The sequence below is a fragment of the Chanos chanos genome, chromosome 3 (genome assembly GCF_902362185.1).
Source record: "Chanos chanos chromosome 3, fChaCha1.1, whole genome shotgun sequence".
Taxonomy (NCBI): domain Eukaryota; kingdom Metazoa; phylum Chordata; class Actinopteri; order Gonorynchiformes; family Chanidae; genus Chanos; species Chanos chanos.
The window spans coordinates 31,407,106-31,430,048 of NC_044497.1; positions in this window are offsets into that span (position 1 = coordinate 31,407,106).

Here is a 22,943-nt window from a genome sequence, read left to right on the forward strand (position 1 = left end):
TCAACAAGAGGTTTAAGCCTGTGACCATGAACTGTAGCAAACTCCAGCGAGAAGATATCTACTCAAGTATGAAGTAGTGCTTTATATTCCCACTGAGAAAGAAACGGGGGGGGGGGGGGGGGGGTATAAAAGGCATAAGCTAAAAACAGAAGGGTGACATCATAATCCACTGAACATGTCACTCTTCCGCTCTCCTCGTTTGTCTCGTCTTGGAAGGGGAGCAGGCACAACCCCACAGACAGACACGTTAGTGTGGAGCTCACATTGTTCAATATGGGCCCCGTGCCTGACTGGGCTTCTCATTACTGTGTTAATGTCTCTGCATCATCCTGCAAGAAAAAGCCCCACTGCAGAAGGTCCCCCTGGTTTCACCTGCTTCATTAGACTCCCTCTGCTAAGCACTTTCCCACAAACATTATCCATCAACACGGACAGCCACTTTAAAGCACAATGTGATTGTTCCCCAGATATGCCCATTTGGCTTTTAGCCTCGTGAATGCATTATATTAAATTGCAATCTCGTATGACTTGTTTGAAATGCCAAGCAGCATACACTCTTGTTTCATTAACCTTCACTACCCCCATAATCTACTGAGAGACAGGTCTGAGAATGTCTACTGTGCCTCAAGTTGTCCTCTGATATTGTTTGTAAAAACCTTATAGAGACGTGTTGTGAACCGGTAAGATGGTCCAGAGGTCGCAATGGAGGTAGATTGGGATAAGTTCTGGGAAAGAGTCGAAGCAACGATGAAAAGAGGTGTACTTTGAGTGAACCTCACTTAAGAGCCAAAACAAACTCTGAGACAAAAGCTCGCTACATCTTCTGTATCACTGACAATAAGGTCTGGATCTCAGCACTCCTCTAAAGTAAGCCGATATTTTTAAACAAACAGTGGTGCCTGCCAAATGTACCATCTTCATTTACATTTACTTATGGTGTGCAGTTTCTAATCAAGGCAAAAAGAACTTTGCCATATAGAGTCCATATGATTTAACGGCTCAGGGATAATTTAATAACCTCGAGAAATTGCCTGGACAGTGAACATTAAATATCTAACAGCAGCAATCTTGATTGCAAACAATATTTGTGTGTGTGTGTGTGTGTGTGTATGTGGGCGGCTAGGGATCTAAATGCAACAAAAATGAGCTCTATCTGAGAACACTTTTCCCAAACGTTCTGCCAACACAAGGGTCTATAAGCCCTGAAAGATTATAGAACCTCTTAATTCATCCGTCCTCCTACACATAGGCAAAAAAAACATCAGTGATTTTTTCTTCTGGACTCTGCAGCAACCTTTCTGCAATGCAAGCTGAACTCAGACAGCAGAACCTTAAAGATCTGGTAAACACGTCGACAAGTACCAGGAAAGTGTCACAAGTGTAGTACAGAACCCCCAGGCTATGTAAGAACAACACATCATTGGAACACTTCTCATTCAGGGTCTATTGCCCAAATATCCTCGCCTCCCAGTACTTTGAATTACAATATACTTTTTTTCATGTTGTGTGAAGGCTACCTGATAGCCTCTCTGGTATATGTCACAGATAGCAGAATGGTATTCTCAGACAGCTCTGGCAAGCACTGTAAAACATGCATATGCTCCGTTCACTCAAAAAAAATAAAAAATAAAAGCTCTTGTGTAATTGTTACAAGTATATGAAGTAAGTGCAGGCTAATGTAGAATGGGCTGTGGTAAAGTCACCCAGCACATACACAATTAGCATCCAACAGATCTGTGAGAAGTTTGTTAATGAAAAATCACCATGAAAGGTATAACAGACAGTGAGGGCCACCCACAGTGCATAACTGTATAATCAGTGGAATAAAACGACCCATCTCAAAGCAAATCTAATGGTATAAAGCACTCTGAATTAATTAGAGTTAAATACATAGCCATTCCCATTAGTTAAGCATCATTTACCTAAAACACGACATGTATAAATGAGCAATTCTAATTGTAGTGTATGGGGATGGTAGGGCGAAATACGGAGCTCTAAGATGGCTTTCATTTTAGATCTACCTCTGACATAGACAAGAATTAGACAAGACACAGGTACATGATCACCTGTTCCCTAAGAGCGCATTTCATAAATTTTGCATCAGCTCATCGTTCCTCTTATCTACTTGATCTCATTTTTGATTACATGTTATACAATGTCATGAGATCTTATGAAAGAGCTAACATTTTATTGTACTGACATGTTTACAATATGTACACAAAATGTCAGTGTGTTAATCTGTGAGAATACGAGAAGAGTACAGTTTGACAGCCCGACAATATTTATGACACAGAAGACATGGTTATTAGAGAGACTAAAAATATCACATTCTGTAAATATACATGAAGTATATAAAGAGGTGTAAGATAAGAGACAGACGACTGACCAAATTTTCCCATGACAAGCCAAAAATTGACACAGCTGTCAATCATAGTGTGCACCTCCCCTCACAGACAATAACCAACTTGCCGAGGGAACCGCTAAACATTCAGATATCGTCCAAAAGTCCTCTAATATGATAGCAAGACTAATGAATCCAAATCACTTTGCTCTTAATCTCTAATCAATTTCCAGTTAAACACTGAGTGAACGCATACCAATGAGCTACTTACTTAGATTAAAGAGTTGGTGAGAGTGTTATTCTCTGCTCTGGCGTGTCTGAGGACTCTAATGAAAATTCGCACTCTCTTGGCACAGAAATGTCAGTGGGTTTACTGAGCAGAGTACTACAGAGTAAAGCACACGATGAAAGCCCACTACACCAGAATAAGAATGAAGCAGTGAGTCATATTTGGAATGACATACACCTGGCAGCCCAGCGGATGTTTCTTCCCTAAAAGCTTTTTTTATTACTCTGTTAAAAATACTGCATCTCCCTCCGTCCTGAGAATTTTAGCGCCTAGTGCAGCCGGTATGGAAAAGATGAACGAGTGACGATATGAGAGAGAAATGAACAGAAATTGATATCAGTGAAATTGGCCAAGGTAGCACAGGCTTAGCAAATGTGATAAACTGAGAACTAAAATAAAAATGAAGAATATTAATAATAAGGAATTTAGTGAGACATTTCCCCATGCCCCAGAGCACTGAAGCCCAATAGCACTGCAGCTCGGAGAGATGCCGAAAGGAATTTCAAGTCATTATTCCTGCACTTAATTACACACACTGAACCGTGAAGAGAACCTTCACAGTCCATCCCTATTCGGTACTGCCGGTGGAGACTGGTGAAAATCTACCAACCTCCTTAAATGGAAACACAGGCTATATATATATGCCTCTGTGTGTGTGTGTGTGTGTGTGTGTATGCGTGCGTGTGTGTGTTTATCTGCATGTGTATGTTTGTGTGTGCGCGCGTGTATCTGTCTGTGTGTGTGTGTGTGTGTGTGTGTGTGTGTGTGTGTGTGTGTGTGTGTGTGTGTGTGCGCGCGCACGCGTGTGTGTGTATGTGTGTGTGTGTGTGTGAGTGTGAGTGTGTGTTTACATGGGTGTGTATATGTGTGCCAGTGCTGATCTGAACATCATCTGTATAAGCCCACTGAAGCTGTCTGGAGCATGACAAGAAAACTGAGCCCACAACATAACAACAGCCTTTCAGCCAATCTGTTCAACACTCAACAGCATATTCTACATGACACACTTCATGTGCTGTGCACCTGACTGATCCTCTTCCCCAAGTCACACCACATGTCACAGTTTACCCGACACAGTTTACCCACACTGCGCTATGCACAGGACTGAATAATAACACCCAGCAATGCGCTGGCAAATTCACTCAAACACAAGAGATCCTACAAATAAACAGATGTCTCAAAGTTACTCACTCAGTTGTCACAGAGCAGCTGTGTATGCCTTAAGCTTAGCGAGGAAGAGGAAATCAGATGAAGACGGCTCAGCTTTCCTCTTACTTCTGTCTCAACACTGTAGGTCTGAACTCGTGTCATACACCTGTGAGCTGTGCTGATCCTCTGTTCACAATCCTCCTTCTTTCAGCCTCTCTTGCTCTCTGGATTTCTCTGGCTCACTCACTCAGTCTTGCTCTCTCTCTCTCTCTGACGCTCTCCCTCTGTCTTTCTCTCTCTCTTTCTGACAGGCTGCCCCTCCCCCATCTAGTCAGCCAGTGAGAGACTGAAAGCTGCCCATCTGAGCTGTTTGATGGAGCTGCGTTTTGCATTCATTATGCCTTGCCTTAATTAAACAACATGCTTTTCTATCCAGGGATGTTGCTTAGGCAACCAAATCACTAACAAATGAAAGTGACACCCTACCGCACCCTCCTCCTAAAATCCATAAACAAACCCACCCCTGCACTTCCTCTCTCTCTCTCTCTCTCTCTCTCTCTCTCTCTCTCTCTCTCTCTACCTCCCCCTCTCTCTCTCGCTCCCCTTCTCTCTAACTTGTAACACACACACACACACACACACACACAAACAAAAGTGACCATCTGTTGAGTAAGAGCTACTCTTGCCCACAGGTTGGCCCTCATCAGTAGGAGAGTTGCAGTAACAAGATGAACACATAAATGCAAGTGATTAACATGGACCAAATGTCTGGGAAACCATGGGAACAGTCATTTCCTATATTTAGAATACATTAACCCATATGAAATAAAAGGCCTTTATAACAAAATGGAGGTTATATGTAAATGACTGAGTGCGCTGTCAGAAATCAAAGCTGTAACATAAAGTGGGTCATATAACTATGGTATATCTAAATCCTTCCCACACAGAACAGAACATCTTAATATTGCAAAACACCTCCCCTTTAAATTCAATAGCACCGTAAAGAAATTACAGATGTCCTTATGAGTCCGGGATGCAAGGCAAAGTGTTTTTTTGTCTTGCAAATGATGATCCTTCTCCCACATTGGGCACCTGCAGCTTTCGAAATAGAGCAAAACAACACTGTGAACAATGCCACAGGTGGAAGAGCCCTACCTTCTTGGGCTTTTTCATTAGAACATTAGCCTGGCTGCATTAAACACACCTCTAGGACTAAGATAGTGCTGTTTGCGCTGTTCTCTGAGCGAGAACATAGGATTACAAAGCAATCCTTGGAGCCCTCTGAGAGACATGCACTGTGGTAATCACTCAGTATAATCCTCAGTTGACCAAAAGCCTGAGAACTAAGTCCCACAACCAGTTGTGCCTTCATTGAGAAAAAAAATATATACGAATGTTGAATGGCTAATGTTGGGAAGTGTAGGTAGTTAGTGAATTGTACATTTATAGTAAGAAACAATATCAGAACAGCAAACCAACAAGACGTCTTCTCAATAGGTCCAACTGGTAGCTTAAAAAAAAAATAAAAATAAACTTCTAACATGAAATCATGGCATTTTTTCTTGACCAGCTGTCTTTCTCTGAAAGGCTTATAAGATGTGGCAGTACACAGGAGATTTACTTAATGTGTTTACTATTTGTGACAAAAGCTTCACGTCAACAGTGAGTGTTAATCCACAATACTATTCATTATTTAACAGAGAAGACAAAGCTTCAAACAACAGGCCTTGCAAAACAGGAATTGCTCTTTGTACACTGTATTGTACTGTCTGGTGACACTGGAGTAAAAGCATTCCTCATTACAATCTTTAGCAAACAATGCACCAGCCTAAACAAAGTACAGCGCCTGAGCCCAAACCCTCTCATCGCCTAGAGTATGACGCTTCACCTCAGTCTGTATCCATTAACTACAGTAAACCCACAGCTTACTGTCCTCTCACAAAAACAACCTGAAGCTAAAAGGCAGCATATTGCTGGTGTACTTAATCCCCCCCTGCCCTTTGTTATAACACAGTTCTGCTCTGATGATGGCTGCTCTACCTTGCAGGTCTCTGGTATCCCTGTCAACACTCTCCAGACAGCCAGAGATGGAGACCATGTAATGCTCAAGGTGAGCAGAGAAGCTCAGAATGGCAGAATGTTATGCAGGACAGCTCCTTGGAAAGACACTGCTTTTTTTCCCCTCTTCTCTGAGCAGACATAAAATAGGCTCATTGCCTACCTGTTTTAGACAGGATGACCAAACACCAGCAACAGATTCAAAGAGCTTCATGCAAGAATGCAAAAAGACACTCGGATCTCTTGATTGCTTTCTCTGGTGTCTTATTTAATTCATCTAGATTTTCCTGTTGAATGGATCTAAGAGGTTTAGAGTAGCTTCTTCTTACCAATTACCTCTTGTTTGTTTCAGGTCAAGAGTTGCTGAGATGCTCAGATGTGTTTTCTCTGGGAAGTCAGTTGTTTGAATTGAAGCCTCTGGTCGTACAATAATACGGAAGGTGGTTAGGGCTTTGGTCGGAAACAGGAAAATCTTGTCTTGATGGTACAGCTTTGATTAACAAACCACTCGTCCATGGTAGACTGTTTACATGGCCACTGAACTTGGCTATTTTTTTCACAGTGCTAAAAAAAAAAATGAAGATGAAATGAATGCTTGATCCCCCATGTGAGTCCTAGTTCAGATTTAAGTATTCTAATTATATCCCTGACTAGCTTAGAATATATGAATAAAAATGCGACAAGCTAAAAGTTGAGTAACAACTTTGGTGGAGAAAACAGTTAGTTTTATAGTAGCTGATTGACTGATCCTTAATCTCTCTCGTCTCTTTCTTTCTCTCTCTCTCTCTCTCTGTTCCCTGTCCTCCTTTAAGCGTTTAATATTAAATCCTGACACAGTGGCAAAACATGTTCATATTCCTACATCCCAGGTCAGAGTCATCTGCCTCCCAGCCAGCAGCCCCCTGCTGCTCTCTGTTTTTTGCCTTGTCATGAGCTGCTTTGCCTCCTACAGTCCCTCACACTCTGCAGACATGGCATCTCTCAGATTAGCACGAGCCTCTTCACAGCCAGACTTAGTCATATTTAAAACTTTTATACAACAGGATCACAACCCTATATTGTCCGCTCGACACTGACATAATCTCCTGTAGGGATTAGCTTGACAAATAACCACATCGTAAACATCAATTCTGAATGATTTCCTCTGTAAACAACATTGATCCCATAACAAAAGAGAGTGAAAAGTGTTCCATTTAACATGCCATCACTCATGTTGTGTTTTATGTGAAAAGCACTACCCATAATCAAATGGCATTTGAGCGTGGATGACCTGGGTTTGACCTCTAGCTGCATCTTAATGACCTTTCCGTTGCGTTTGACTCTACGGCAAAATGGGCCGTCTACCTGCATTCAGCTCCCCTTGCCAGCAGACCAGGTAGACTCAGTCTGCTCAAACAGTTAATTACTTCCAACAATTGATTTTCCCTCAGCAGCAGGCCAAAAACGTGTCAATCCACTCGAGGTGTATCACCCGCGGCAACAGAGACACAGCGACAATGGATGTCGGCTGGACTGCTCATTCCAACAAAACACTTGATCTCTATAAGATCACTAAGCAGTGCCTCTTTAAGATATAACGAGCTTAACTCAGCATCTGTGAGTGATAAAAAAAAGAGAGATTGATACAGAGAAGAGTGAGAGAGGTAATGTGTGGATGAAATAAAGATACAGGGGTGCAAAAGTTCTCAAATTAAAAAAAAAGAAGAAGAAGAAGAAGAAGAAGAAGAAGAAGAAGAAGAAGCAATTTCAACTCTGATCAGAACAGACGTGCTCAAATATGTGTGATGTGTGATGCAGACACAATGCAGTACTCCATAAGTCTAAAAACAGTCTAAAACCAACCAAATCTCCTCAGCCCCAATGCAACCCCAAAATGACTATTAGCCTGGAGGCGCTGTGTTGGAACAGAGCTAACTGAGTTTTTTTCAGTTAGGAAAGACTGATAGTCCAAATGATTAGAGGCCAGAGCGATGAAGGCAGATTCATTGTTCTGTATGTGTGTGTGATGTCTATGTTAAATCTCTTGCTGTTTTTTTGCCCCTATAGGCTATCATGAAAGATCATTTGTTTTTCAATCATTAGTTTCCTGATCCCATGTAGTGTTAACGCTCATGTTCGAAGACTTCACAGCATGAGTTGGTTTGTTCTGCACTGTTCTGCATGAGTTTTAAATATGGAGGAACAACACACACACACACACACACACACACACGCACACACACACACACACACACACACACACACACACACACACACACACACACACACACACACACATTAAGTCATTGTGAGTCTTTGTGACATGTATCACCCCAAGGGCAGAAAAGATGAATGCTCCAAATCAGGCCCATAGGGAATCATTTGCAGCATTTTTTCACTGACAAAAAAAAACAAACAGGCTCTCTACAAACTATCCTTCACAACAAAATGTACCTTGAGATTTCTCAACAACAAAAAAGAGCCAGAAATGCTGACAGAAATAAAATAGTTTGAAGAACTTTTCCAGTCTTACTTTAGTTCCTCAGACACATCTATGTGAAACCACAGACGTTCCCTTCTACTCCTTAGGAAGACTCATTAACTCATATTAAAAACTTTCTGCCAAATTTTACTCCATCATAAACCTTCATTGTCTTCTTTTATATTCCTCCACAACATCTTTTATTGTCCTCATAAAGTAAAATTGTCATATCAGTGAAACAATAACATTGCCGTAAACTTTCAATTCAATAACAGTGAGGATCCTCTTATTTCACCCTTGCATTTTGATGGCTTGTGACAGCACTCTAAACAGTGTGTTAAATCCCTCAGTGACTGCAGTTATCTCCTCTGACCACTGCTGCTGTTGTTCACCACACCAACTATGATAGCTGGTATTCATTTTTAAAAAAATGCAAATGTTCCTAAATAAATCACTTTCTGTCTCTAGTTCCGTCTCTTGTTTCTATCATTCTGTTGCTAGTTTCGACTGTCTACCGCTGCTCTCTAGACTTGATTTTTTTTTTGTATAACATATTCAATGTTCCTGTGTGACTGTGTCCCCTGGGGAGATCTCATGCCAATGCAGGCTGTCATACCTGTTTAGTAACGGGAGGGAAGAGAGGTTGAATGAGTCAGGTCAGACACTGTCTGATGACTTTTCTGATATCTGCTGCTGACTTTTATTCTCTTTCTGTCTCCACCACTTTATCCTTTTCTATGGATCAGATAGCAATCTCAACAACTCAGATAAAATCCCTCAGCCCTCATAATTCAGGGACATTTAGTACGCACTCAATGTAATCCCGTCACAAGCGGATTTTCGCACCCCATGGAAATGTGACCATTAAAAATAGATTATGATTTTTTTTATGAATGAAAACTGGTTCCTTTCTCTGTTTTAGTAGACTCAAAGCTAACAGATAGATACTATCTGATACTTGAAGGGTTTAGGTGTGAAACTTTGAAACCCCTGGTTTGAGTGTGAGTGATGATGGTAAATCATTGCTCTGTTGTTGTGAACATGTGCTTATGGCAGTGTGTGATTTAGAGGAATCCGTATTTGGATATGTGGTCTTAAAGAATCAGAGGTTTGTTCGTCACTAGAGGGCTATATTTAGACAGACAGTGGCATGTAGGAGACGCACACAGACAGTCTTGGCTGATTAACTATGACAGGTTTCTCCTCCCTCCACTGAATGTATTCCTCTAAGTGTACACGAGCGCACACATGCACACGCACACACGCACACACACACGCGCGCGCAAGCGCAGGCGCACGCACACACACACACACACAATCTTGTCCTTCTGTATTAAAAGGGGCTTTCCACTGATGTCCAAATTATTGCAACTGGAGGTTTCATATCTAACTCTAACTCAAACCATAACCAAGAAACATTTTGTCCATTTTAATAATGAAACATTTTTCTTCAGATTCAAAATCAGGCATATCTTTGTTTAAAAAGTTTTTAAATGTTCAGGAACATTCACAATGTTTACACAAGGCTTTTTGTTATGCTGCAAGGCATGACAAAGCATAAACTTGAAATTTGAAACTAGGTCAACTTTTTTAGATATCCATCACCTTGTGAGACAAGCGATTCACGTGACTTCTCTAATGCACGCAAATACATATATATCCAGTCACCCAGAAACACAAAAAAGACGTAGCAGTGTTTGCTCAAAAACATCAAGAAGGATCAAGGAGACACTTTCTGTTTATGACTGCTCAGTAAGCAACAAGAAGATACACACACACACACACATACACACACACACACACACACACACATGCGCACACACACACACATGCGCACACACACACACATGCGCACACACGCACACACATGCACACACACACACACACACACACACACACACACACACACACACACACACACACACTGTATCAAGGCTCTAATAATTCCTCCTCAGTAGCACAATTCTCACGGCTGTGTGCGGCTGTAATCTCTGAGGATCAGCATGCTTCAGTCAGGTCACACAGCAGCACCACCTGACAAGACTCAGGGGTGAGTGTTCTGCTCAGCCAGTCCAAAATCTCATACCGGACCACTAATGAGCTCTCCAACAGCTCCAAAGTAAAAGGCAGACATTTCATAAAAAAATATCAAAAGCATGCAGATAGTACTGATTTCAGGGAAATCCACTGATACTAGCCACTGTTTTTCCCTCAGATCTTGGATGCAAATGTGATATAATAAGCTTTTTGGGGACACGTATCTACAGATAGAAAAAGCACTAAAACCACTAGAGGGCATGGAACCTCCAGCGATGACTATTTCAGCTCGATACACGTTTTAAAAATTCATTCAACCCATCTGTTCCATGCAGCTTGCATATATCTTTACATTTCCAAAAGCAGTCTCCAAATACCAAACCCATATGGTCTTATAACTGGACTGTATGTGGGTCAGGTTTGAACTGCAGAAGGCCCTGTCGCACTCTGACCACAGAAGAGCTTGTTTTTGCATGTGCACATCTGAATGTAGACAGGCCTGTCAAACTGACAACCAGTCACCTGAGACAATACACACATTCTGCTTAATGCTTCACTTTGTGTCATTTACAGAAGTCTCTACTGAGCCCCGCCTTGTTTAATGGCACAGAATGTTCACTCTGCAACTTCAGCTTGTTCTTCTGTGTGTGTGTGTGTGTGTGTGTGTGTTTGTGTGTGTGTTGGTGTGTGTCGGTGTGGAGGTGAGGATGGGGATTGAAATATTCTCTGTTAGTGTTCAGGTTACAAAGATTATGTATATAATTCTGACCTAATTCGGGTGTTTCCAAAACTTAAAATTAATGAACTTCATGACGTGATACAAAAGAGTATAAACATGCATTAAAAAGCGTGACTAAAAAAGAAGGCCAAATCAAAAATCTAAAATTAAAACTTGGGGTTCTCCATTTCCTGCTAGAAATGATGTGATGATAAGCGTACAATGATATGCCATATCATAATTACATTTATGCAAATGCTCTGTGTCAGATCTTATTTCTATCTGCTGGAGAAAAATATGGATATGGAATGTGATCCTCTTTACCCTTTCAACTCAGCAGAGAATTGCAGCTGTAATTAATCATTCACCTCAAAAAGCTCCATTCCCAAAGCCACACAAAATGGTTTTTTTTATTCATTATCCCAAAGTGTTCTTGTATGTGTCTTCTACTTGATAAGGAACCGTGCTTCTCTAACATAAACATGGAATTTGCTTTTTTCTGATGCACAGTGTACTTCTTAAAACAGTAATGAACTACCAGTGTCCCAAAAGTCAAAGCAGAGCATGGGTGACAGACAAAGACACAGTATCAAAGCAGAAAATGTTTCTTTGATGTTGGGATGGTAATAAAGTAGTGGGAGAGGTCTGATTGCTTTAAAATACCACTTCAGAATGTCATGGCCATCTTCCCATTGCCAAAGGTTAGTTCAAAGATTAAAGCAAGCACACAAAAGTCTATGAAGCAAATGGAAAAATGCTATGTATATCTGTGCTGTACTGTGCCTGTGTGTGTGACAGGGAGAGGGAGACAGACAGAAAGACAGAAAGAGAGAGAGAGAAAGAGACTGTACATGCTCTCCGGAAGAATATCATGTGCATTACTCCTTAAGAGTGGTGGACCCTGGATGAAATGAAGTTAGACAGAGCATGGTGCCGGCAGCCTGTAATCTGCCTGCTGCTCCGACCACTAAGTGCTTCTGGATTTAGTGATAGCACGGCATTAGTCCAAGATGCCATGGGCTGTGGCAAGGATAAGTATTCATCTTAATAGAAGGGGCGTTACACAACTGGAGGATGGCACATACGTCCAGATGCTCCAGGGAAGGACTGAGAGTAAAGGGGCAGGAGAGAGAGGGAGACAGAGAGGGGGGAGAGAGAGAGAGGTGATGATGGATTCTACCAAGGTCAACCCCTGTTGTACAGACACTAATGACTTTGACCTAATGACCATCTATGAGGCACAGGACCGTCTTTCACTCCACTGGGCCCAAGGAGATATACTGCTTAAGAGACCAGCATTTTCCACCAGGGAACTAACACACAGGCACAGGTGTTCAAATTAACAGAACTAATGAAATCATTAACATCAGTAAAATATAAAACAGTAAAAAAAAAAAAAACACCCAAACAATTCCTGAGCATTTTATGAAAAGCACTATCTCTCATATAATAACGTTCAAGTACTCTAAGATTACTTATTAATAATAATTAACATTAATAATTACTTATTTGCAATTTTGCTTATGGTATTATGAATAACGATTCTCTGTATGGTGGGTAATTATATTCTTTGTTTGTTCATCATAGCTGATATTAGAGGACAGCTCTGAGAGTCACGCTTAAATCTAAACTGAATCAGTGCGGAAGTTTCATGAAGTGTGTGGGCTGAGATTAACGGAGTACATTATCTCAGTGTTGCATACCGACTCCATAAATTAGAAGAGTTTATTAAACACACACATAGGTCATAACTATAAAGTTCAAACAAAATATTAGATCAGCATCCACACCTTTGCAGAGCATAAGGAAAAAAAGATTCTATAATGAAAACTAGCACGGAAAAACTGATTGAGACTAGAAACAGATAACAGACATAGTAACTGTGAAATCGAGTCTTTCCTCATTATGTAGTACATGGTAATGTGGGTATATTTAATGCAGTGCACACACTGCCTCGCCTGACTAAAATGCTAATATATGCAGGTGATGGCAGTGACCTATATTACTTAAAGGGAGGAGAGAAAAAAATGAGGAGGATGGTCACAAAGAGGAAGAGAAAAGTAAAGGAGACATATCAACCAACAAAACACTCCTGACTCCCTCGCATTAAGAGCAAACCTAGCAGCATTCTTTATCTCAAACTGTAAAACTTCACCATTGTGTCACTGCCCCCCACCCCGCCCCACCCCACCTGCATTGTAATGTTCAGCACAGTCCCTTCCTCGCAGCAGCCGCACGGACCGATTCGTATCATGTTAATGTGTGCTGAGTCCGTGAGTACAATTCATATGTACTGAACGGCAAACAAACGCGCCACATGAAAAATATTCACAGGTGAGCAAAAAATTTACATTTCATTCAAATTCAAATGAAGCTTCATTTACACACAGGCAGGTCAGTATGCAAACTCACCAGAATCTCCTCGGTTTCCCGATTCGAAAAGGCGAACAAGGCATTTTGGATTCTTTGTTCCCAAGTTGCCAAAGCTCTGCTGTTGTTGTTGCTATGTCCAGGTTGATAAAAAGTTCACTTTTACTACAGTTAAAGGTAAGCAGGCCCTATGAACTACACTCAGTGGGAAAGACTTTAGCTGTGGCCTTCCACTAAACCACGGAGCAGAACAGTGTTGTGGGTTGATTTGGAATGGCAAGAGTCAGTAACTACCTTTTCCCTCTACAAGCAGTACCAGACGTGAGCAATTACTGTATGTCTGGAAAATTAAGCTTGACTGATGTTATTAACTCCCATATTTGTGTCTCACAAATAAGCCCACGTGTTGTCCTCAATTTCATCAGTTTGCCACTGCATCCTTACTTGGTCTCAATTGTTCAAATCGGGTTCGGCTGCACGGTTTCTGCAGTGTTTCTGCAGTCTCACCCTGTGTTTGCTCCAGTCCAGTAACTAGGTTCTTTCCCTGGAGTTATACATTGAACACCAGCACACAGTCGTCATGCAGCACAAAACTGCTAAGCAACGCATTCAGGTGGTAAAAAATATTGACAAAACACCACAGCAGCAATAAATCAGCCAGAATCAGTGTGTCACACACACTCTAGCACCTCTCTTGAAAGTAAGTTCCGTTAATTTATTTGGCATCTTTCTCTTCTTTTTTTCCAGAAACATATCTCAGATAGACAGATAAAGAGAAGCCAGAGTGGATAAAGCGGAGTCCTTCACCCAGGACACGCAGGCTCAGCTGGTGGAGTCTGCTGCAGGCTGGTCCTACCTTGCTCCGGGGGGGGGGGGGGGGGGGCCGGTAAAATCAACACTGGTGCTGAATGCTGGATTATCTGGAGGGGTCCGACAGGCTAACTTTAACGGTTAAGAGCAGCCTCTGTCCATCTGTTAGTGTCATGTCGCACCCTGGAGGCGAGAAGGCCGCCGCATGCCCGTGTACAGCAGATAGCTTTACCCGCTACCACTCTCGCTACTCAATCTTGCCAACACTGCAGAACTGTCTGCCGTTACTGTGGCAACCAAGTGGCACCCACTGGTGGCTGCGATGTGTTCTTTCTGCTCTGGACATCTCTCTCTTCAATTCTCTCTCTCTCTCTCTCTCTCTCTCTCTCTCTCTCCCTCCATATGGTCCATATGAATACATGTATGCACTTTACATGTCCGATAAAAGTATTATACTTGTTACACTGAGAGCTGCTAGTCAGTATATAACTTACTCAGTAAAAAGTGTTACTGCTGGAAAGAAACAAAGTGTGAGACATCATATTGCCTCCACACACAGTTTAGCACCTTATAGAATAGCTTGAGAAAAAAGTACTTACCATATGCTTCTAGTTCTGGAGAAAGTCTTGTCGATCCTGAAATGACAAACAATAGTTCAGTTAAACACTGTTTCTTACTTCTCACAGAGTCATGTGTCTGATCAAGTTTTTCACTGTATATGATGTTCTCATACAACACTGTACTGAACCTAATAAATCATAACATTTAACTCTACTGTTACACCGATCCCTCTAACAGCTGCATTCTGGCTTATCCAGCTGAAAACAGCTCAGTCAAGACTCAGATCATTCAGCTCTCCACCCAGCGCTGTTGAATCTCTCTTCATGGAGCTGAAGAGCTGAAGAGCACCTAACAGTGTGGAGTGAAGAGACTGACGAAAATTAAGCTCTGTTACAGTCAGACGCAGAACACAATGTGCTCCGGACGCTATCACAGGTGTCAGTTTTCAGGTCAATAAACAGGTGACCAACTGCTGTGCCTTGTAATTAGCGAACCCAACTGCAAGTGCATGTGCTCCTGCTGGAGTGTGAAGTCTGAGTGCAAACCACGGCCTGTGTGAAAACACGCATACACACACACACACCAACCAGCTCTGCCCACTCTCAGCCTGACTCTCTGACCACTGAGATGTTCACCGAGATTCAACAGGAGCCAACTGCACAGATTTAGATTGTATATACTGTAGGTCTTACCGGTTAACCCCAAAATATCTTCTCTAAACCAAGTCCTTCGTAACTGCCTGACCGTGTGCTTCATACTGAGGAGGGCTGTCATTATAGATAACAAGGGGAGATGTTTGCTGGGCATGATTAGTGATCTCTTCTGAGTGCTGTCGATGGCTAATGGTAACAGATCCCTTCCCTCAGTGAAGAGGCGTGTGGAGGCAGGAATTAAAAGTGATTCTGGGTGATTATGAGGGAAGAGGCTGTGCTGTGCTTTCTCACTCCGTGCATAAAGAAAGTCCATCTGGTGGGATTTATGATCCTGAGGTTTCTATAATCTTGTTAAGTCACAGAGAATATGTGTCATCTTCTCAAATAATACATAAAACACCACAGACTTAGTGCGGACACTGATTAAGTTAGCATTCATATGATCTTTCGTTTACACATGAATTTGATTTCAACTTTGTGTTTTTTTTCCATCACAAGGAAACAAATTTCCCTAGCATAAATATTTTGTTACAGACAAAAATCTAATCACTTTATTGCGTTATGTCATGGGAAGCCAGAGGTTTCATTTCATTTAAATTTATTTCAACACTTTAATAAATCATTTTCCCACAGTATTTCTCGTAATATCAGCCAGACAGAACTTGCATGACACCAGTACTCTCCCACCAGTAGATGGTGCTGTGAAGCAGTAATAACAGATCAGTCTTGGTCCATGCAACAAGACTATTCAACTGGAGCAATTTTATACACGGTCCCAAACTTAACAGGATGTTAACCGTTTAAGTAATTCAGGGACCGTGCCTGTGTGGAAGTACTTGCTGTCGGCACACTTTGCATGTGGAGAGAGAATGTTCATAATTATTAGAGATTCATATTTTACCAGTGTAAAGGGCAGGACACGCAGTGAGCCCAGCCTTGGTCTAACCACAGGTCTGTACAGTGTATGACCCCCCTCCACCAAGCCAAGAGAAGGTGTCTACAGAACGACACCATTTGTTCACTATGCATTTCTCTCCTGCAGTTAAGGTACTCTCAAATTTCCAGTGTCCCAGTGTCCAGGGGCCCACGGCCAGTCAGGCAGGCTCTGGAGTCTACTGCTTTTGACCAGACCCATGGGAATCCACTGGGAGAAGCTATGGCCTTTACTCGTCTTTCCAGGAACATGTCGGACCTGGATTAGCCTGCATATTCTAGGGATTCATATGACACATGACATCCCTACTGTTCTTGCTCCACAGCTGAAAATAGAGTGGGATACTTTTCCCCCCAAGAGACTCTGGTCTGTGAATGAGGACCCCCCCCGTCCCCCCGTCCCCTCCCAAAAAAATAAAAAACTCATCTCCAGACACTGAGGTAGAACAGAATCCACTTAAGACTCACATCCTCTCTGTGGAGTTCATCACTTGTGGAGTCCATATTTTTCTTGATACAATACTCACAGATTTTCTGCAGATATGCAGAGTTATGTATAGAGTTGGGCATAGTTATGTGACCATTCATTTTATACGTGTCAGTTTTCAGAAGGAAAGGAATCCTTTTTCTTCCTGAATATTTAGAGGGATTTCCCCAGCCACAGCACCCTAAGAGACAGTGACCAACACTGTGGTCTATAAGTTAACATGCATGATAAAATCTGAAAGTGATACAAGTCATAGATCAATCACTGGTTCCCTTACAGAAATAATCTCAAGTTCTGAATTACACTTCCCTTTTCTCAGAAATCACAATGTCAGTATGTAACACTAGCTATCATACTCAATTTCACTATGGCTTCATTTGGGGACTCCCCTCTCTCTCTCTCTCTCTCTCTCTCTCTCCCTTTCTCCCTCTCTCTGTCTCTCTGTTCCAGCACTATCTTCCTTACATATTACACATCCTGTGGAGGTGTAAATGTAATTTGTTTTAAAACTGCAGACTGCACACAAGTGCCTGTCACTGCTAATCAGCCAACCTCTGTAGAGCTCCTCACGGCGTCTGTGGAACAGCAGAATTTCTGTATGCCATTCTCCGATACACTCAGCATCTCCTATCTCTGCTTCAAGAAACAAATAAAGAAATAAAGGCTAAAGAAGAGAAAAGAGATGCTGCAGATGTTAAGCTTCCCTTCCCAAACTCATGTTTCATTTATGACATGCACAAAACACGCATCATCTGCACAACACTGAACCACTTGTCCACTCAGATTCAAGTGGGATATTTTTAGTTTTAATAAAGGTACAGTTCCAAGAATATGTTGTTATTCCATTAAGGATACACATTTCATCTCCTCTTCCAGCCTGGTCATACTTGATGTCACTGTAATTGTCAACACTCTATAGGGTCAGAACCACAATGCCGAGGAGGTTGCTATTCTTTCAGCCTCTCTCTATAGGCAGGAAGGACACAAGTGTTTTGCATAAATAGCAACTGAAAAAAAGAGAGAACCTTTTAAGAGTGCATAAACAGTCGTAGCACTTTTTTTTGTGTGTGCATTTGTTAACCTTTAGTCTTTGATAATTTCAACAAACAATGCAGTTGCTCCTGTGATGTGAAGCCACTGAGACAAAGAGAACCTTTCACCAGTGTAGCTCTGTAGTACTGCAGAGGGCTTTCACATAGACAATGGACATAAGGCTCAGTTTTTATTCATTCACTGTATATGTTCATGCTGTCTGTTTGCATGGCTTTCTTTTTTTTTCATACTCACTGAGGCTGTTGGCTAATGTAAGAGCCAACCAAGGCAGCACAGAAAACACTTAGTGCACATCAGAATGGGCGATGAATGACAGAAACAGGACTCAGATGGTTTATCAGAAAATCAAGAAACACAAGAAACACCAATAATGGTTAGTACATTGCTCTGACACACTTATGCTAGATCAACAGAACTGAATAGAGCTGACCTCATCGTACCATAAGACACAGTAATTAACCATTATCAAAGAATAAGGTCGAAGGTTTACGGATAATAGAATTGTTTTGTTTCTTTTCTAACAAAGATAGCATTGAAGGTTTTACTATTCAACATTTTTAATAATGAGCACCACTGACTCTATAACCAGTATTATCTGTAAGCACTGGGTGATGCAATAGAGCCTTGTAGCAGAAATGAATGTCATTTGAATGAGTCAATTCACATAATCAACAAAAACTTGCATATTCATTTGGCAAGACAAAACTGCGTTTCTTTATGTAGATGACAGGCAGTGATTGCTCTCTTAGTTATTTGTGACAGAATAAATGTTCAGGGCAGTTTAATAGTAAAAACAGTCACAGAGCAGTCTCAGAGGTTTAACTGGTTTTGCTTTTGTGTTTTAATGAATAAACAGCAAAGCCCTGACTCCTCTAGCATGGCGTCGTACCAGTGAGAATATCAGGGCCTCAGTTCACCTCTGTTCATCTGAAAATGAGACACCATTTCATCTTAATGAATATATACAGCCCTTTGTGTACATTTTGGTATGACACCACAATCTTAATACAGCATACATTTATATGCTTAATATCGAAGGCAGACACCTTGATTGGGTAAAAGTTTGAGAAAACTCTGTGGAATAGTCATGAGCTGTCAGTGTTCTATACTGTTGAACCTCACATTTAGAATGAGAGCAGGCCTCAGGAGAATTAAAAACACAGCACTTTCTGATCTTCATTCTGTCTCTCACCCTTTCTCCTATTACATGGAATTTCCACAAAGTGAAATAGAGCCAGGGTGTGGTTTGACTCTAAGAAAGAGTCCAGGCTCAAGCCAAAATACCTGCAGAAACTATGAATTCCAGTCCATGGAAACCACAAATGTATATGCAAGCTAGATGCTAGGTCAGCTTTCAGCCACTTCAGTGAACATACCTTAAAGAAAAGTAGGCAGAAATATACATTTTCCAAACAAACATTTGTTCCGACAGTAATAAATATGTTTTCTTGTTGCCAAATACATGCAATATGCGAATTCATGAGAAAATGAAAAGAAATCTATTATTGCTAGACCATTTCTAGAAGACATCTGTCAACACGTCATATGTTTGCTGCACCATTATGGCCTCTTTCCGTGGCATCGGCACAGGACACTATAGAAACCGGAGGTTATGAAGCCTAAGCCATGCAATAAATTAACACAGAAAAGGCTAATTAGATAGGTTATCTGTTATACAAACAGTATTACGGATATCATGAGATACTGCTCGGTCATAAACAGCACAGGTTTATTGCGCTGCCGCATTTGTTTTTCTCTCCACCTTTTATCTCTTTGAATTTGTGTGTGTGTGTGTGTGTGTGTGTGTGTGTGTGTGTGTTTGAGTGTGTATGTGTCTGTGTGCACATGTTTACGTGTGTGTTTGGGTGCATGCACGTGTGTGTGTGTGTGTGTGTGTGTATGTGTGTGTGTTTGTGTGTACGCACGCACGCGTGTGTATGTGAACGTGCATTTAATTTAGGTCTGTTTACAGTACCAGCATAGGCCTCAAGTGTATGTTCCTCTCTCAGACAGAGTGTGTATGAGACCGGACAAAGGCTCTAGTGTTCGTTAGCTGGGCTATAAGGGTGAATGCGAGGGCTAGTGGAAACATGAAAAGCCCAGTGGAGTCTACCATACACCACCTTACATTATAAAAAGGAGCCAAATCACTTCAGAAATCTATCAGTGAGCCTCTGAGTACACACTGGATATTATGAGGGCAGATGATGTTAGCACAAGGATTTATAGACAGCGGCCAACGTCTCTGACTGAGTACAATATAGCATCAGTTCCCTGTGTGTGGTGAACAGGTCAACCTTTGATTTCTACAGGAGAAAAAAAACACCTGAGGAGTCCTGCAGTTAAAAATGTGCATTTTGGTATTTGCAAATGACAAATGTGCCTTTGCCAAAACACTGTCATGGTAACACGTGGTATCAGCAAATCTAACTTTACTCACGAGGCCCTGTGATACAGACATATCCTGAGGCAGGTACAGTGTTAGTAGATACGACTATTGAAGGCCAGTGCATGCAATGTTGCGCATCACCAGCATCATTCAAACCTGAATATGATGTGGTCACTGAATGTAATACTTATTTCATAAATAATTCAGTGACACTCTTCAGTTAGCAATCAGTGAGTTCTATGGTCTAGATCTTTAGGCTTTAATGGTTGTTCATGTTAAGAATATACCACGTGTAACTGAATAAGAAGCAAACACTTATGAATGCAATAACACAAATCAAAGTCTCAAATAAATGCAGCGATAGCTTTTTTTTTTTCACACCTCTACTGTCAATACACGGTAAGAATCCTCAGTGTCACATGGGCAGCCTTAGGAGAGGTAGAGGGTAAAAAACAGGGACATGTACTTTAAAAAAAAAAAAAAATAGAGCGCCTTTTGCTCCAGTAGTGAAGCTCACTTCTTCTGTCTGCTTGATGAATTTATTGTGAGTCGAGGCGAGTGACCTACTTGTATTAATGCAGTGACATTAATTAAATGCATTAAGTTGCTGTGCTCACTGGTTCTCGTGAGGGACTTAGGAGGGAGTGCCGAGGTCTGTAATCTCAGGTACTGTCGACGGATAAAGGAACAAACTGTAGAGGAGTAAGGCCATTGCTGGAGAATAAACACAAACACGATGGCGTGAAATAGCCGAGAGGGTGAAAAATCAAGTTGACATGCACAGTGAAAAGAATTTTTTTTGATTCCTTCAGATCTTTCCGTAGCACTTTATCTCAAAATAATAATTCAAAACCTTTTCCTCATGGCAAAAAAAAGAGAAAGGGCTTCAAAGATGTAAGATAGATATATGGACTGTCAAGTGTGTAAACACGTTGACCTCTTTAAGGTGTTGTCACACCAGTCTCTGGAAATACTCCAGCTGTTCAAAACATCTTTAACAAAACTGTTTGTAATGAAAGAACTGAAATATTTTGTCAGATGTCAACTTTGCAGATAGGAGATCTCAACCACCAGCATGCTGCAAATATTTTCGGTATCACCAAGGCAAACTGGTTTGATAATCTCCACAGTGTTTTCTTCAGCACTGCATTAAATCTCTATTACAGAAATATCTATGTCCAATAGTTTGTGACAAACACTGCTCAATTTGAACAAATGAGTCAGACAGGGGTGGAAATAGAAAGAAATGTATCTGTGAGCTTATTCATCCCCCACCTGGTGTCTTGGGAACATGACATAAGCAGTTCTCTATTTTTCCCCAGGCAGTCTGCTGTGTGTCATTATGAGCACATTTCATAAACAAACTCCATCAATTTTTTATAAAATCACTAACGCGCAGTAGGTACAAGCACTTCCAGGAAATGAAATTCACCAGCTAATGAAACTGGCGAGTTCTTCCTTAATAATGAATTGTGTTCTAGCGAATAATTTAAAAACAAGCAAGATTATTCAAACACCAGCAGTCCATGACAATAAAGAACGCTATTGAAGATAATAATTTGCGGATATAAACCGAGCAAGTGCGGATTACGATTCCTCTTGAATTTTTCCACATTCCGAAGGGAAGAGGAACAAAACTTGATACCAGTGTAAAAAGAACAGATTTGCAGGCATGGACGGAAATAGAGAAACACATACTATTATGTCATCAAGCTCAAGAGCTTTCATTTAAAATATGAAATCAGAATACCCAGCCAACCTCAAAGTTCACATTGTCAACATCTGAATGTCTCAATGAGGCTATTCAGTGAAAGCAAATGGCATGTGTGTGTGTGTGTGCTTCTGTCTGTGAATGTGCATATTGATTCTACAGTACAGTGGAGCAGTGTACTGTACTCCGATGGAAGCTTCACACGCAGTGGTACCAGAATGGCAGCCGTTGCCTGTAGGCCACTGATGGAGATCACATCAACCCTTTGTGTTTTGCTGTCCCATCAGAGTTTTCCTCTGGACACGTTTAAACCTTACAGCCGTGATTAACATCAGCATTTGGTTATGCAATAGCACAACTGCAGGACGGCAGGAGACACTCGTCCACCTGTCGTGTGACACAGGAGGTTGGAATGCCAATGTACATGTGATGGCTCCCTCCTGTCAACTGTAGTGGACTGATAACGCTGAGTTAGGACACTCTGATTTCATATTTCCAATAGCTCAAGTGTACATGTCAAAGATTGGATGAATTATGTACTGTGGGTCTGAACAAACTGTCTATAGGTTCAAGTATAATGTTTGTTCAGCCACTTCCCTTACGAAAACATGGGTGTGTTCTGCCTAACACCAAATTTATTTCAAGCATCTCATTTGAGTCTCTAGACAAGCTTTTAAATGGGAATGTCAGCATACAATTGAATGTTATCGAGGGCAGAGTCTTTCCAGACCCAGAGTTGGTGTTGGTTTAGCTGTTGCCCTGAGAGAAGTACTTAAGCAGTTTCAAAGCCTGAGTGGGTTTTGCTGTGTACACACTGGAGACCTTTTGTAATGCAAAGTAAAATATAATGGAAAAAGGCTTGATACACTCTTCACATTGTTACCCCATTCACAAGATAAGCAAAAGATCAAACAAATCAAAAC